Raw genomic sequence first — 15,603 nt, forward strand, 5'->3', positions numbered from 1 at the left:
TGAGAGGATATTTTTCTGGCAAGTAAGGAGTAAATTAACTGAAGAAATCTATAATCATTGACAATGTAGATCAATGTATTAACATGGATTGCATTCTTAAATATTCTAAATATAATACTCTTAATTTTGTACACCATTCATATTTATCTAATGCTCAGTTTGTAATTCCATTTCTCTTCCAAATATGATCACCTCTGTAATCCTAAAGGAAGTATATTACTCATGTATAAAACTATAAAATCAAACCCAATTTGTGACATTGTCACAAGCCAGGTTGCAATTTTTACTCATATTCTTAATTTATTTAATTTAAAATTATGTTATTCGTATCAAATTAGTAGTTGCTTGCCCCTGTACATCATACTTTTCCTGATAACAATAGAGTCATGCCAGTCATCCAAGTAACTCCATTCAGGAAAAAAATTTTCAACTGAATTCGGGTGACTTCCATTCTAGACCAGACATTCATATATAGTTAATCGAGAGCTCCTGTCCCTAAGCTTTCCATATCTGGTCTTGACTTTCATCTATCTGACACCGTTCTCCAGATTAAGGATGGACAGATGGACAATAGTGAGAATTTATACATCATCAATTTTTTTAAATTGCAGCCCAAAAATGCAAAGATTAACTTGTCGTCAATGGTGAAGATACTAGTATAATAAGCAAATCCATTATTCCAATTCTATGTATTATGCATATAAAAACACACAGAGAACACTGGGGCCGTATTCTGGTCACCATCTCTGGTCTCTCGTCTCTGACAAGCCGGTCGCTGATTGGCTAATCATTTGGATTAGCCAATCAGTGACAGGCTTGTCAGAGACGAGAGACCAGAGACGGTGACCAGAATACGGCCCTTTTTCAAAAACAAAAAATTTATTTCACATAAAAGTTTCAAGTAGTGCTACTCTACCATAAGGAACACTTCTAATTGAAGAACACAAGAATGCTTGAAAATGCTAGATCAAATAAGTAACTTGTTCTTGAAAGCATACTTTTTATTGCATAGTATATATATAACATGTATTGTAAATAAAACACAATACTGACTTGTGAATTAAAATTTAACAAAAGTGAATTTTAACTGTTTAAAATACAGTAGAAAACTATACTGGATTATTATTATTATATACATAATTCTTTAAAAAGAGAAATTTTATTTCAAAAATGAATAATAATAATTTGGTTATACTCCTGAAACAGATTTATTTTTAGTGATTTTGAAATTCTTTTTAATTTAGTTATATAATTTTATATTAAAAAATTAAGCATTCCCATGATGTAAAAATTAAATCTAATCATTGAAAGTTTATAAAGTACAGGATTTAAACTAATATTTATTTTTTATATATATTTAAGAAAAATGAATTTTAATATATATTTCTCAAATTGCTTTAAAAATATCCATGCAGATGTTTTTGCTATAAAAAGCTTCATAAAAACATCATTTTCTCTGGTTAATAGCTATACAAAATGGCTAAAATGGATCTGAATCATATACTATCAATAAAAATAATGATGATAATTTAAATTCTAGTATTTTATCAGAAATAAACAACTAAGTTTAGAGCTAACAGAGATTACAGAGATTACATGAAACTGTAAATTAAAAAAAAAAAATTATATCTGATCAACATTTGCCTTACAATAAGCACAAAGTTTGAACCCAGAAGCATTACTGATCTTTATCCGTAACAACTGATAGAACTTGGAAGTAAAATACCCGAAGCCATAAATAAAGTACATATTTTGTAAAAGCATCTTGTTGGCAGTTAATATATTATTGAGCTCAGCAAAAACACTGCATTTTTGTTAGGAAGACTCTTTCTAGACACACACAATTCAAAATCATAGAAGTGAGTTGAGGGATTGCAGGAGGTTGATAATTATAGAATGAAGATTTGATCAGTTGCATATAATTGATACTTAACTATGAGAACACAGAGGAAAATATCATGTAATATTAACATTTGTAAAACAAATTTTTTTGAATTTTTAGTTTAAATTATTTTTATACTAGTATTAACTGTAAATACAGTTTTTCTTCCACATAGAAATTACATGAAATATTTTACTGTGTTAAAAAGATACAATTTTATAAACAATGTCTATCAATTTCGTATATTTCTACAAAAAAAAAAAAGGAGCAAAATAAAGTCTATATGGATCTATTCATGTTACAATTATGCAATTTTATTAGTGACAGGAATCTTTTTATGGCTACTAAGAACTGCAGTTTTATACAAAGTCAGCAGTTTCATCAAGAACTGACTACACCAGCAGATTACTTACTATCTTCATAAATAATTCTATCAAACATAAAAAAAAATGAATCTCCAACTACTTCACACAATACAGTTCTTATGAAAAACTTTTTTTTAGCATTTAATCAGAAATAAAGTGAATATCATATCATACAATTAAAAATCCTTAATTAGAGGGTCTTGCTGTTATTTGTAAAAATTCTCTCTCTAAAAATGCAAATACACTTTATTCTATAGAAGACATAGATATCGAACATCAAAACTTCATTATTTCTAAAGCATAATATTAACTATTTTTAGATTTTTCATAATTGCTGAATGAACAACATCAGAAATACAAATGAATTCAGTAAGAACTTTCACTTTTTATCATACACAAGTCATTCTCGAGCCCAGTAAATTGATAAGATGATGAAAATATTTTATATCAGCTAAGAAATATCTTAAGTGAGGATAAACAACAATTTTTCATTTATAGACACTACTATAAAATATTAAATGTTTACTTGTAGCCACAGTTTATCAAAAAGAAATATTCTACTCATATTCATCACTTATACTTCATTTACAGGAATCAAACTAATTGCAAATGCTTAATTTTTATTGTAAGCACAAAGTATTTACAATCTTAATACATTAAAAAAATATAGAGTTTGTTGAACTTAGTTCAGATTGTTCATTTTATAGAATATCATAATGCTTTAATCAATTTACCTCCACATCACTATACAAAACGGAAAAACCATTCGTAAACAATTCTATATTGCTTATCCTTTTAGAGTATAATAATAATAAATATATAAAATTTAATTATTAATTTTATTATTCATCTATATAAAATTATGCCAGCTGCTCCTAAATCATAGCAGATAGCCGAGATTTGTTGAATGTGTAAATATAAACGCTACTTTGATTTTCTTGGAGATGTTTTGCTTCATTTTGGACAATGTATGTGATTTTCTTTTCTAACAATAAAACAACTTTAAAAGCTAAACAGTGCCAAAATTATTTTCTTTTAAAAATATTTCTGTTACAAATTTCTTACAATTAACAAGAGTCTGTTCAAAATGCAAACATTTTAAATTAAATTTCAGTTTCAAATAATACTTATATCTTTATAATTTAAAAAAAAAAAACTATATTCAGTAACGAGTTTATAGCATAACAATTTCAATAGTATTGTTCTTAGAACATTCATTTGTAACTCTTCAATATTTATATCGAAACAAAATCAATGATAAAATCTTTTGAAAATTATCATCTTTTTAATAATTTTCAAAAGATTATTTAAAAAATTACATTACTATTGTCATTTTATAAATTGTATAAGGATTTTACAAATAAAAAAGGAAATTCAATATGTTAATGATTAACAGAATTTATATTATTTTAATTTAATATTTAAATAACTTTGATTTTGAGATCTGTACATACTAAAAATTAAGATTACAGAAACTACCTAATTATAAAGTGATTTAATCCTATTTTTGAAAACAATGATCTTAAGAAGCAAGATAAAAATTGAACAAAATAACTTAAATATAATAGAAGAGAAGATGAATTTCATGATTAGAATATCATGCAATACTAAGTACAAGTTTTATAGTGTAAAAAATAACAATACATAATAATTGATATCAAATCATAGCCAGAAAACTGGTATCTAAACCTTTCATTAACAAAGGAAGTGTTAATTAATTATCAAAACCACAGATACTGTACCTAAACTTTTCTATTGACAGACCAAATTGCAATAACTCATAGGTAGATATACCACAAAAATCTAATCTAATAAATTCCACATATACTTAAAATAGGTTTATTTCTATCTCACCATTTATTCTTTCTGATCAATCTCTCCAGATTTTTGCACTTCATCTCTAGGCTCTGTATTTTATGATAATTTCTCCAGGTTGCACTGATTTTTATGTATTACTAAATAAAATAATAATCACATTTTGAAGCATGCTCTTCCTTTCCAAAGTAGTAATCTCTTTCTTTTTTGGGAGTATTGTACATATACCATACTCCTGAGGAATACAACATGAATATGTAAAACAAGTTAGGTTTAATGTGGTTGGAATTTATTAAATTATTATTACCACATCTACCTGGTGTACCAGGGTAACTAATATATTTGGATTTAACCAACGTCATTGACTGAAGATTAGGATAAAACTGCTAGCCATATGACCAACAGATTGTAGGTATGGGCATGTGATCAGTATACCACAGGCAGTGATTATGTAACTAAAATAGTCTCAGACAGATTTACTAATTTAAATTGTGAATGAGTGTATGTTTTACCATTGCATAAATATTTTTTTTTTTAGATTATTACCACTATTATACAATATAATAGTGATGATAACCTTGTAAAAATCTCGGAATGAATTCTTTAACTATCAATAAATTTTGATGTCCTACTCATATCTACTAACATTTGATTAAGGAAAAAAAAGAGACAAGCCTCTGCTTCAAACTTTCTCATTTTCAATTGTTCTCAATGATCCATTCAGTACATGATGTTAAAAACTTACAAACTCTAGAGCAGATAGAAATTTAAAAATCTAAGAAAGGTAATTGTATTAATTCAAGAATTACAACATACAGAAGTTAAAGCCATTGCTGGAGTAATAAGGTGTCTTATTGTGTTACTATTGTCTTTGTTTATATCTCAAAACAGTGAATGCTAATGTTAGATACAAGATGATAAATTTTACTGACATGACTGAATTATAATATTTTATTTCAATTAATTTTTAACAAGCAGAGAGATACATTTTATTAATGTGAAACTTACTTAAAATTTTCAGTTGTAAAATAAATCATGAATTATCATATTCCAGCAATTCTATAATATGAAAAAGGATATACTTAAAACTATTATAATCTACCCTATATACATATAAAGTAAATAGCTTAAAATTGTCATGACACTTTCTTCTGTCACAAAAAAACAAACAGTGACACCAGAAATCATTGAATTATCAGTGAAATTTTTATGAATAGTCTACATTGGGAATAAAGGTGAAACATATGGGGTGAGCAAGCAAAGCAAGCAGGGACAAAACCCTCTAGTATAAGATATGATCCAGCAAATGAATTACCATTCCTTTGGTGTTTTAAATTTTACTTAATCCCTTATTATGAATATATGAAGATGATCCTGAGTTAAGTGAGATCTAGAACCAGGCAGAAGCAAGACAGCATGACCAAAAAACTTCACATTAAAGAAACATACTATCAGTTAAATAGATTTTGATGTCTTAGAGTACCTTAAAAACTATATTCTTGTTAAATTTGATATCATAGCATGAAAAAAGAATCACTATTTTGTAATAGAAAACTCCACACAATAAAGTTTGATATTTATAAATAAATAAATTAATATTTTCAAAAATAAGAGTATGTAATCATTAATATTGATTAAATTACAAATCTGATAATGAAATATAACTTTAGTTAATATACAAAATTACACAGCACAACATAAATGCAATCAACAGAAAATCAAAAAATTCTATTTTGTATACCATGAGATATTTGTAGTAAGTAATAATAGATAAATGTATTTAGTAGTAATGGGAATTAACTCAGTTGCAGCATAATAAAATGAAATGCGTAATTAATATACATCAAGGGTCTTGTACTCTCAAAATAACAGATGTCCAGTTGTTAAAAAGTCAAGTGAAGCCAAGGGCAGATCCAGAAGATTAGCAACAGAGATGACAATCGGAATTTTTATTGCCAACACAAACTCTATTATTCCTTTAAAACGTTATTTACATTTTATTATTTTTATTATTACCTTTCAATTTTATTTTGATTTATTTGTTGTAAGTTGATTTAGTTTAAGCAATAATTGAATCAAGAAAACTCTTATATATTGTTTATTTTATTATAAAAACTAAAATTCATCCAAGATTTACTTCTGGATTGCAACTGACCCAAAGAATGCAGCAGAGAAAAACAAACTTACAAGAAAAAATCTGGCACCATTAATATGTAAAATCATGCTGTATCACAAAATAGTCACTCATTACATTATATAAATCATCTATATTATTATATTCAAGCATTTGAATATCCAAAATATTTGCAAGTTAAAAATAGAAAATTATTAAAAAATTATTACATGTTTTTTCTTACCAATATGTGAATATTTACTTAAACATTTTACTTAAATATTTCATTTTAAATTGGGGAAATAGAAAACCAATTTAATCCCAAAAAAATCCATGCATTATGATAGTCATTGAAAGGTTATTATTTTAGGGAAAAAAACAAATGATTAATCATTCAATAATAAAAATGAGTTATAAAAGTAAAAATCTAACAAGGATAAAACTAAATATTTCACTATGAGAAAACAGTCAAAAGTTTTTTAATAAATTCATTTTCAGCTGGAACTTTTCTATATATGAAAATTCAGTAGAGCGTCATTTATCCGAAAGCCGATCGACCGAAATGTCGGTTAACCAAAAGCGTTCCAGTCGGACTGTGTCGTGCCGAATCGAACATTTTTGATACTAGATTAACTTCCAAAATATAATTTTTTTGTTTTTATATTTTTCAATATACTTATTTTGTTTGTACAAAATAAAGAAATAATTTTTAATGATACAATAGCCACGATTATTATTTTAAAAATTTACGTTAGGCTTAACATCGACGAAAATTCAACGCAATGGATAAAAATTTCAACGTGGGATAGGTTAATATAATTTTTCGCACATAATCGGTTATCCGAACAACTCCAGTCCCCAATTGATTTGGATAAACAACGCTCTACTGTAAGTCTAAACATTCAGAAAAAACAATACTTATATAATTCTACATTAAATAATATCAATATAAACTGCTAGAATACATCAAGTGAAGTGAAATCATATAAATAATTCAATATTGTCAAATAATCTATGTATGTTATTGGGCTACAATTTGAAAAAATTGTAGACTTATAAATCCCACCGTCGTCCACCAGCCGGTTCGTCCTTCCTTAATCTCGAGAATGGAGTTAGATAAACGAAAGTCGAGACCAGATATAGAAAGCTTAGGAGCAGGAGGACCCAATTAACTATATACAAACTCTCGATACAAATTGGAAGTCACATTATTTCAATTCAAATATTTTCCCCTAAAAGGAGTTAGTTAGATAGCAGCATGACTCTTTTTTCACTATCTAAAATAAATCAAAACTCACACAAAAAAATAATTTGTTCATCGGATGTTAGTCAAAAATATTTTTATCCTTCAAGATATAGTTTTTTTTTGGTCTTAAGAATAATTTTTCCAACATGACCTAATTATTACAAAAAAATCAGAAAAAATTATTTTATGCCCTAAAGGTTCGAGAAACAGGAAATATCACTCTTCTCTCAAAGCAGAATAAGAACATATAAATGTGAATTTTTTTTAACTTCAAAAATTAATTTCTTGTTAATTCCATTTGAACGAATACTTAAAACAATTTGATATTAAAATAGAATTAATGGTTTGGGATGTAGGGTTGCAACAGTGATTTGAAACTGGCAGTCATTAGTTTGAACGACTGCCACTTGGCCAACTGTGAAGTGTTGCTGATGTAAAAAACTGAAATTATTGGTTCTGAATATCAATATATTCAAAATTATCAACTTTTCCTTGGGGTTTAGAAAAATATCTAATACCACCTCAACTCAATTATCTATAAATTGAATAATTATCTGCAAATCGGCAACATCAACTGTGACTCCACTAGTGCCGTATATTGTTTATATCTGCCACAGCTTGCTTATAGTGGTTGATGATACTATACAGCTACTGATATTATTACTATATTGCCATTTTTAAATTCCTACTATTAGTTCACACTCTCCCTATATATATATATATCTTGTTCAAATTTTCAGTCGTTAATAAAATACTTTTTATTTATCCACTCAAGTTTTTTAAACTTGTAGTGGATGACACTTGATGTTAATAGTTTTTTCAAATATTAATTCATTAATTAAATTTAATTATTGGTTAATATTACCTGTGGTATCGAAGATGGCGACGGGGAATTTTTTCCCTAGATACTAGACGACAATGGGAAATTTTTTTCCCTACGTTCGAGATGGCCACGTTTCCGGTAATCTCGAGTGATAATCTCGAATCAGATTATCGAGTGATAATCTGGAAGCAGATAAACAATAAATAATCTCAAAGTAGAATACCGAGTGGTCTAAACGTTAGGAGGCTTACCCGTACTATCTGTCGCATTATGCAAATTAATAAATTTCCCCGTCGCCATCTAGTATCTAGGAAAAAATTTCCCCGTCACCGTCTTCGATACCACGGGTAACATTAACCTAATTATTAATACTTTAAATAGAGTTTTAGCAGTTTGTAATGAAAATTGAAATCAACAGGCAGTAGCTCAATCGGTAAAATGCAAGAATTTCAGTATTTTTCAAGTGAAGGTGAAGAATGCGAGTTCAATTCTTGCGAAAATCGATAATTTTTTGATAAATTTTTGAAAATTTTTGCTTTAAGTAGACGTTTTATCCAAATGATTTTCGAGAGTGAGTTAGCAGTTGTGGCTTAGTGGTTAGAATGAAGGATTTTTCTCAAAAAATAAAATTGAAGAAATTTTATGCTTTGGGTTCAATTCCGATTTCTCTTTCTATTTTGCCACTTAATATTGTGATTCTGTCATATGTATATACATATTTATATTAATTGTAATTATTTAATAAAAATTAACTAAAATAAAACTTTTCTTTGTTGACTTAAGTAGGAATTGACTTTAAAAATTTTTTTTTTTTATATTACTTGTTTACCCTAAGCTTCACTGGTTTGAAAAATCTGCTATTGTCTAGTCACAAATTTGCCAGTTTAGTGAGGTTCAAGCGTATTTTCACTGTATCAAACAAAGATTTTAATATGTTTAATTAATGCTATTCCATTAATAATCATTTAAAAAGTTAAATCAAAAAACAATTTCCACCTAGACATCATCATTGGAAAATTAGAACCAATCAATCTTTCAACTATATATAATTGCTGTTTCTGATGATGAAGATATCAGTATATCAGTAGATTAAATCATATGGAAATCCTAAATTTGGATATGATAAAATATTGTAAAATAAATCTATTACTATAAACATATGGATAATGCATTACTCTGTATGTTTTTTAAGAACAAAAATAGCATTTATAGATATTGAAAATTCAGTGAAATTTATAAAAATGTACATGTAAAAGTTGTGTCTTCATCACCATCATCCTTTGTCCCATTTAAGTGGGTTAGAGTTTTGTTATACTAGCCTACTACAGATTAGAAAATCCATATAACTACTAACTAGTTCCTCTTCTATTCATAAATACACATCTTTCCTGACAACTAATTGTTCACAGCCAGATAACTAAGGTAGTAAAGGCATCAGCCTACTGCTCTGGAGAACTTAGAATTAAATCCAGTTGAGTAACTCTCAAGGAATTTTCACAGAATTCTTGGATATGTTGATCTCCATCCCACACTACTTTGCTACCCCTATTGTAGACTTGGCCAAACCAACAATAGGTATGAAAAAAGGTCATCTTTGTGCCCACACATCAGTTAAAAAACTAACTATCAAGATCTCTTTGGTCTCTCTCTGTCTCTCTTAAACCCTATATCTAAAAATACTATGTAAATAATACTTTTTGAAAATAATATGCTGAAAACTTTAATTTTCTTAATAAAGTCAACAGATTATTGTTATAGTCCATTATGCAAACACAAAACATTTTTTAAAATATTTTCACTTTTGTACTGAGAGGAAAAGAAAAAAAATAATTTTGATACAAGTTTACATTAATTTATGTTTCAACACATTTTACAATTTGACAACAATCATTTTTGTTTTATGAAATGCAAAACTTCATATATTTATAATAATAATCTAATGAGTGCCTCAGTTTACTCGTCAGAGATCTATTCCTTTAATATAAAGGTAATGGACGATGGAACCATGGTGAGGATGCCTAAATGTAATCTATCAAAAGCATGGTTATGCACCAACTATGCACAGACAATCAAAAAGATATACAGTCAAGTCCAATTAGCATAACATCAGATAAAGAAGCAGTTCACTTAAGAGAACACTCTCATGTTCCCAATTTTCTCCATGTACAGTACATTGATAGGATTGGATAGCAGAGTACTCTGTTTAAATGTCAGCAGAAGTTTTAGAGCAGCAGTCTGCATAAGAGGAAGTCTTCCTATTCTCAGGAAGACTTATACAAGCTTATCTTTAATCTTAAGATACATCACCACAAGGGAGTTCAAAGGAAGTTCAAATCTTTCCGGCTAGACCTCCTACTGTATTTTTTGGAAAAAGTGAATGTAATGTGGCCAGTAAATATACTGAATTTACTAAATATTTGACAAAATAATAAAACTGATGACATACAAATGGAAACCAATACATAAGTACAGTAAAAATATGCTGTAATGAATTTTAATGTTTCCAAATGTGTTATAAGTTATGTAGAGCTCCTAAAGACAAGAAAAAGTGGAGAATCAAATAGAATTAACAACCCCTGGGTGATCTTGTTACTTCAAATAAAGAAGCATAATACTAACTATCTTGAGGGTGTTATCTCGTAAGCACACTCAAAAGTAATATGTTTATTTAAAAAATGCTGTTTATATCATACTTTATAGAATCTGCATATTGAAAACAAAACTTCAAATTATTAAAAATGTAAAACTTTGTTTTTGTATTTACTAAAATTATATCCTTATAACATTGTGTTCAGTTATTAATAATTATCTTTGTCGATGCTTAATTATCTAGTAGGAAGTATTCTTTTTGCGTTGCTGTATTTCTACACAGCAAGTTGATAAACATTCACACTATTAATCAGATGACTGTATAGCAAGATATCATCATCCTACCATAGAATCTGGATTTGAGTCCAATTCAGAACCAAACACTATCATTAATAGTTAGTGTGTGGGCATCTCATTTCATCACTTATTATACTGGTCAATCTAATTATGAATTTGGCTCACCTAGGAATGAGCAAAAGCTGATCCCATTTACTACCAGGTACTTTATCTCAACAAGTAGCAGTATTTACAATAAAAATACTTGTTGAAAAGAAATTCTAGCTACTTATTCTGTCAAAACAGTTAAGTATGTATTTACTAACTTATTCAATAAAACTTTATATTAGTAGTTTCAAAATCTAATTATTATGAATGAAAATGAATTAATGATAGCTTTCTTAAATGAGCATATCGTCATTACTTACCATTTATAAAACAAATAATTACACACTGTTAATTAAATTTATTTATTGTAAACATCATTTCTTAATATGAAAGAAAGTCTATAAAAATTATTTTGTTAATGTTACAGTCAAAACCTGTTTTTAGTTAGAACGCGTTTTAACTAGTTTATACTGGATGTCTTTGTTAAAACCCGTTTTGTCTAGTTAAAACTAGTTTTAACTCAAATTCATTTTTGACTAGCAGTAAATTCTAGTTTTAACTAGACAAAACGGGTTTTAACAAAGACATCCAGTATCAACTAGTTTCAACTAGTTAAAACGCATCCTAACTAAAAAATGGTTTTGACTGCAACATATAGAGTGATTCGGGGTAAGATGCCTACTTTTTGATATTTTCAAACGGTGACGTCAGATATTGTTGTGTGTTTGTATGATGAATCGTTGGGCCAATATTGAGTGCGGAAAGCTGTAGTTGGCTACCGTTACCTCATTTTCTATATCTGAGAAGAATAAAAGCAAGATAAAAACGAAGTTTTTGTTGCAAAATGTTTCTAGAATCATTTTAAAACTAAAAGTTAAAATAGAATTTATTAAGAATTGCGTAAAACAATTAATATGTGATGTAGTTAAGGTTTTAAAGTTTCTATTGTGAGCTACCGCCGATCCCGATCGAACATACTAGAACACGTGACTCCACTAGGCATCTTACCCCAACAAATGGAAAAGATGCCACATTTTTCTTGGGGTAACATGCCTATTTTTCATTAATTGAATTCCAATATGCCTATTTTCAATAAATTTTTGTTTTCTCGTTTTATTGCAGGATATGCACAGAAATTATATAAGGACTTCTCAAAAAAGTTTTTGGACTGAGAAAAGCTTTCAGCTAGCTATAGAGCATGTTAGAACGAGCAGAAACTTAACAATACTTATACTGTGCTGTTATACTTACTATGAAGTACTTTGTACTACATATGCAATAAATTAAATTTGGTTAAGATATTCGAAAATTAACTTTATGCAATTATATTTGTTATCTTACCCTAATATCATTTGGCATCTCACCCGAATACTTGGGTTGAGATGCCTAAAATGCAAGACAGTAAAAAAGTCGTCATTGAAAACACAATATACAATTATTTTTCATATACAGTACTCCAAAGTTTAATTTGAAAAACATGCTCAAGAATACGATATTTTCGTTAGAGACCTCCAAAACCCAAATTATCGCTATAATTTCCTTCATAAGCAAAATGTTAGGCATCTTCCCCTGAATCACTATACATAACTATTTATTTCCGCCAAACATATTTATGTAGCTAAAATTAGTTTTAACTAATGTTAAAAGTTAAAACTAGATTTATCTAAAATCAAAACATGTACAGCAGTAAATTAACTAGACAAAACTCGTTTTGTCTAGTTAACTAGTAGTGTAATTAATAAATTGGTAACTTCATATTTACTTTCAACTACTCTAAAAACAAACTAGTATTTAAATTAAATTGGCTTTATAGTTAATTAGTACTCTATAATAGTTACCTAGTTTTTATGTAGTTACAATTTTTATGAATAATAAAATGCATAAACTATATAAAGTAATAAAATTTGAGGAGAGTTGAGTTTTGTTTGATGTCCGAAGAGGAGAGGGGATTGCGGAAACTTAGACAAACTGGGTCAATGGGAGGAGGGGAGTAAAAATTTCAAGAAAAATGCAGATGTAATTTATGGACCCCCAACAAATTTACTTTCGCAAGTGCAAACTCTTGTACTCCGAGATGCATAAGCATCCCGTATTTCGAAACATTGTTCATATTCAGTGTTTTTAAATATTACGTCCCATTATTTTTCGAACAAAAATGTCACACAGTAAATCTGGTATCAAGAGGTTAGCAGTAGACTCGAATGCCTCGAAGGAGGTCATTAAAACCGTCACCACTAGTCCTCCGGAGAAGAAAATCCTTATGCAGTTTACAACATAAGGCTGGCCACACCAAGATAATTAGAATCCTGTAAAAAGTATGGAGAAGACAATTTGGTATATTTATCAGTGTGTGATGTTTTTAGGCATAATGACAAACAATGTTTGGTATACTACAAAATTGTAAAAATGCAACATTGCAAACAGGAATGTCTGGGAATTGACATTTAAGTTTGCTGCTACAAATGGTAAAAAGAATCCAGAAAAATAAAATGGGCTTTTAGTGCTGGCTGGAAAAGAGATAAATAATAGTAAGAATTTTTGGTTTGTCCCTGTAGCCCGGTAGCCTATATAAGGAACCAGGAGAGAGAATTTTAAAAATAGCAGCAGCAATAATACAAATAAATTACGTTTACATCTTCATGGAAGAAGTAATAAGCAAATGGCTTTGCTCCTGCTTCTGAATTTGTTACCAAAAACAAAATGACGACTAGATTATTGGGCTGCAATGTGAAAAAATTGTAAACCCGTATAAATTACCACTGTCGTTTGTCCCTCTGTCTTTCCTAAACCTCAAGAACAGAGTTAGATAGATAAAATCCGAGACCAGATACGGAAACCTTCGGGGCAGGAGGCCCCGATTAACTATGTACAAACTTCTGACGCAAATCGAAAGTCACGTTATTTCAATTTAAAACTTTTCCCTCTAAAGCAGTTAATAGCTAACCGGGATGACTCTATTGTTAAAGGAAAAGTACAACATACAGGGGCAAGAGACTACTAATAATTTGAAGTAGAGTATATATATTTTAAATTAAATAAATTAAAAATGCAATTAATAATTGAGGCCCGGCACCGTGACAATGTCACAATAAATAACTGCTCGTCGACTACGCGTCATCAGATGTAATGCCTCACACCAGTGAGGGAAAGGTATTGTCGGACACATCAAAGAGGGTCATCCGATGCAACAAATCCCATTTCGAGCCAAACCATGCTAACAGACAAGTCCAAATCTGGCATAAACAGCACGAAGCCACATCCCCCGGTTTCATAGTCAGGGTTAAACAAGCTGCCAGCATCACGATCAGAAGAGTTCTCCGGGCCAGGCCTAGGCCATTAGTCATCATCTCGCAACCATCAAACGGAAAACGATAGAGGGACCCATCGGGCAATCATCCGCACCCACGTCTCCAGGCTACGTTTCCGAAGAACAATGCCACATTTAAGCACGATAATGCACCCAGTCATTGGTCGAGGCTCATTCAGGAACGAAAGGAGGAAGACTATAACAAATTGCATATGCTACCTCAATCCCCCAAAACTCACTAGGCCGGAACCCTATCGATCACGTTTGAGACACGCCAGAATGTGTGGCGTGGTCATCGTCTACTACTCTGCGAAATGTGCACAGACAAAACTTCTCCAACGGGAACGGGTCAGGTTTAAGAAGAGAGGACACTTGGCATCCAGAGACCACGTGCCTCGGCATTTGCAGGCCATAATCACTCAGAAAAGCGGTCGGACCCTTTTGCGTCCTTTCCCTCGAACATCCAAGCCAAAAAAGACGACCGCCGCTCTCCTAACTCGGCCCTCGAGGATTCTTCTTTTCTTCCGTTCTGCGGATTAGTCACCGACACCCGGGAGAAAAGAGTTAAGAAAGAACATTGTAGAAGGGACAGAACAACGAAACAAAGAAGAAAGAAAGTTATACTAAAATTAAAATTAAAATATATACAGAATATGGTGTACAATCACAATATAATAAATTCAGAAATTGGCAAGACACACACCAAAGTAGGTTCAATACAGGGAAGCAAGTAGTGCATAAATGAAATCAAAGATGCATGAAATCCGGCTCACCAAATTGAGGTCTTAAATATTATTCAGTAAAACCTAATAATAATATGTATTTACTGCAATTAAACACGGTTATTTTTTCCTATAAATAATTTGTAAGGAGTTTTCAGGATACCGGATTTTAACGTTATAATTTAAACGAATTCCGAAAGAACGTCCATGATAGATTAATAAAATTTCGAATAAAAATAACTTATTTCTATTGGCTAAATCAAATCTCAAACATAAACAAGGACACACCGTTTGACATTTACTTTAAACCCTGTCATAATTCGACCTTAAAATACAAACTTAAACGTCCTTAACGCA

At 29.6% G+C, this 15,603-nt stretch overlaps 1 protein-coding gene across 2 annotated transcripts in view; it reads right to left on the reverse strand.

Moving 5' to 3' along the window:
* Positions 1-15,603, reverse strand: part of LOC136987110 (signal peptide peptidase-like 2A) — a 35,528-nt gene that overhangs the window by 19,783 nt on the left and 142 nt on the right. The window lies entirely within an intron of this gene.

This window comes from Centruroides vittatus, unplaced genomic scaffold (assembly GCF_030686945.1).
Source record: "Centruroides vittatus isolate TY-2023 unplaced genomic scaffold, ASM3068694v2 scaffold_1444, whole genome shotgun sequence".
Lineage (NCBI taxonomy): Eukaryota > Metazoa > Arthropoda > Arachnida > Scorpiones > Buthidae > Centruroides > Centruroides vittatus.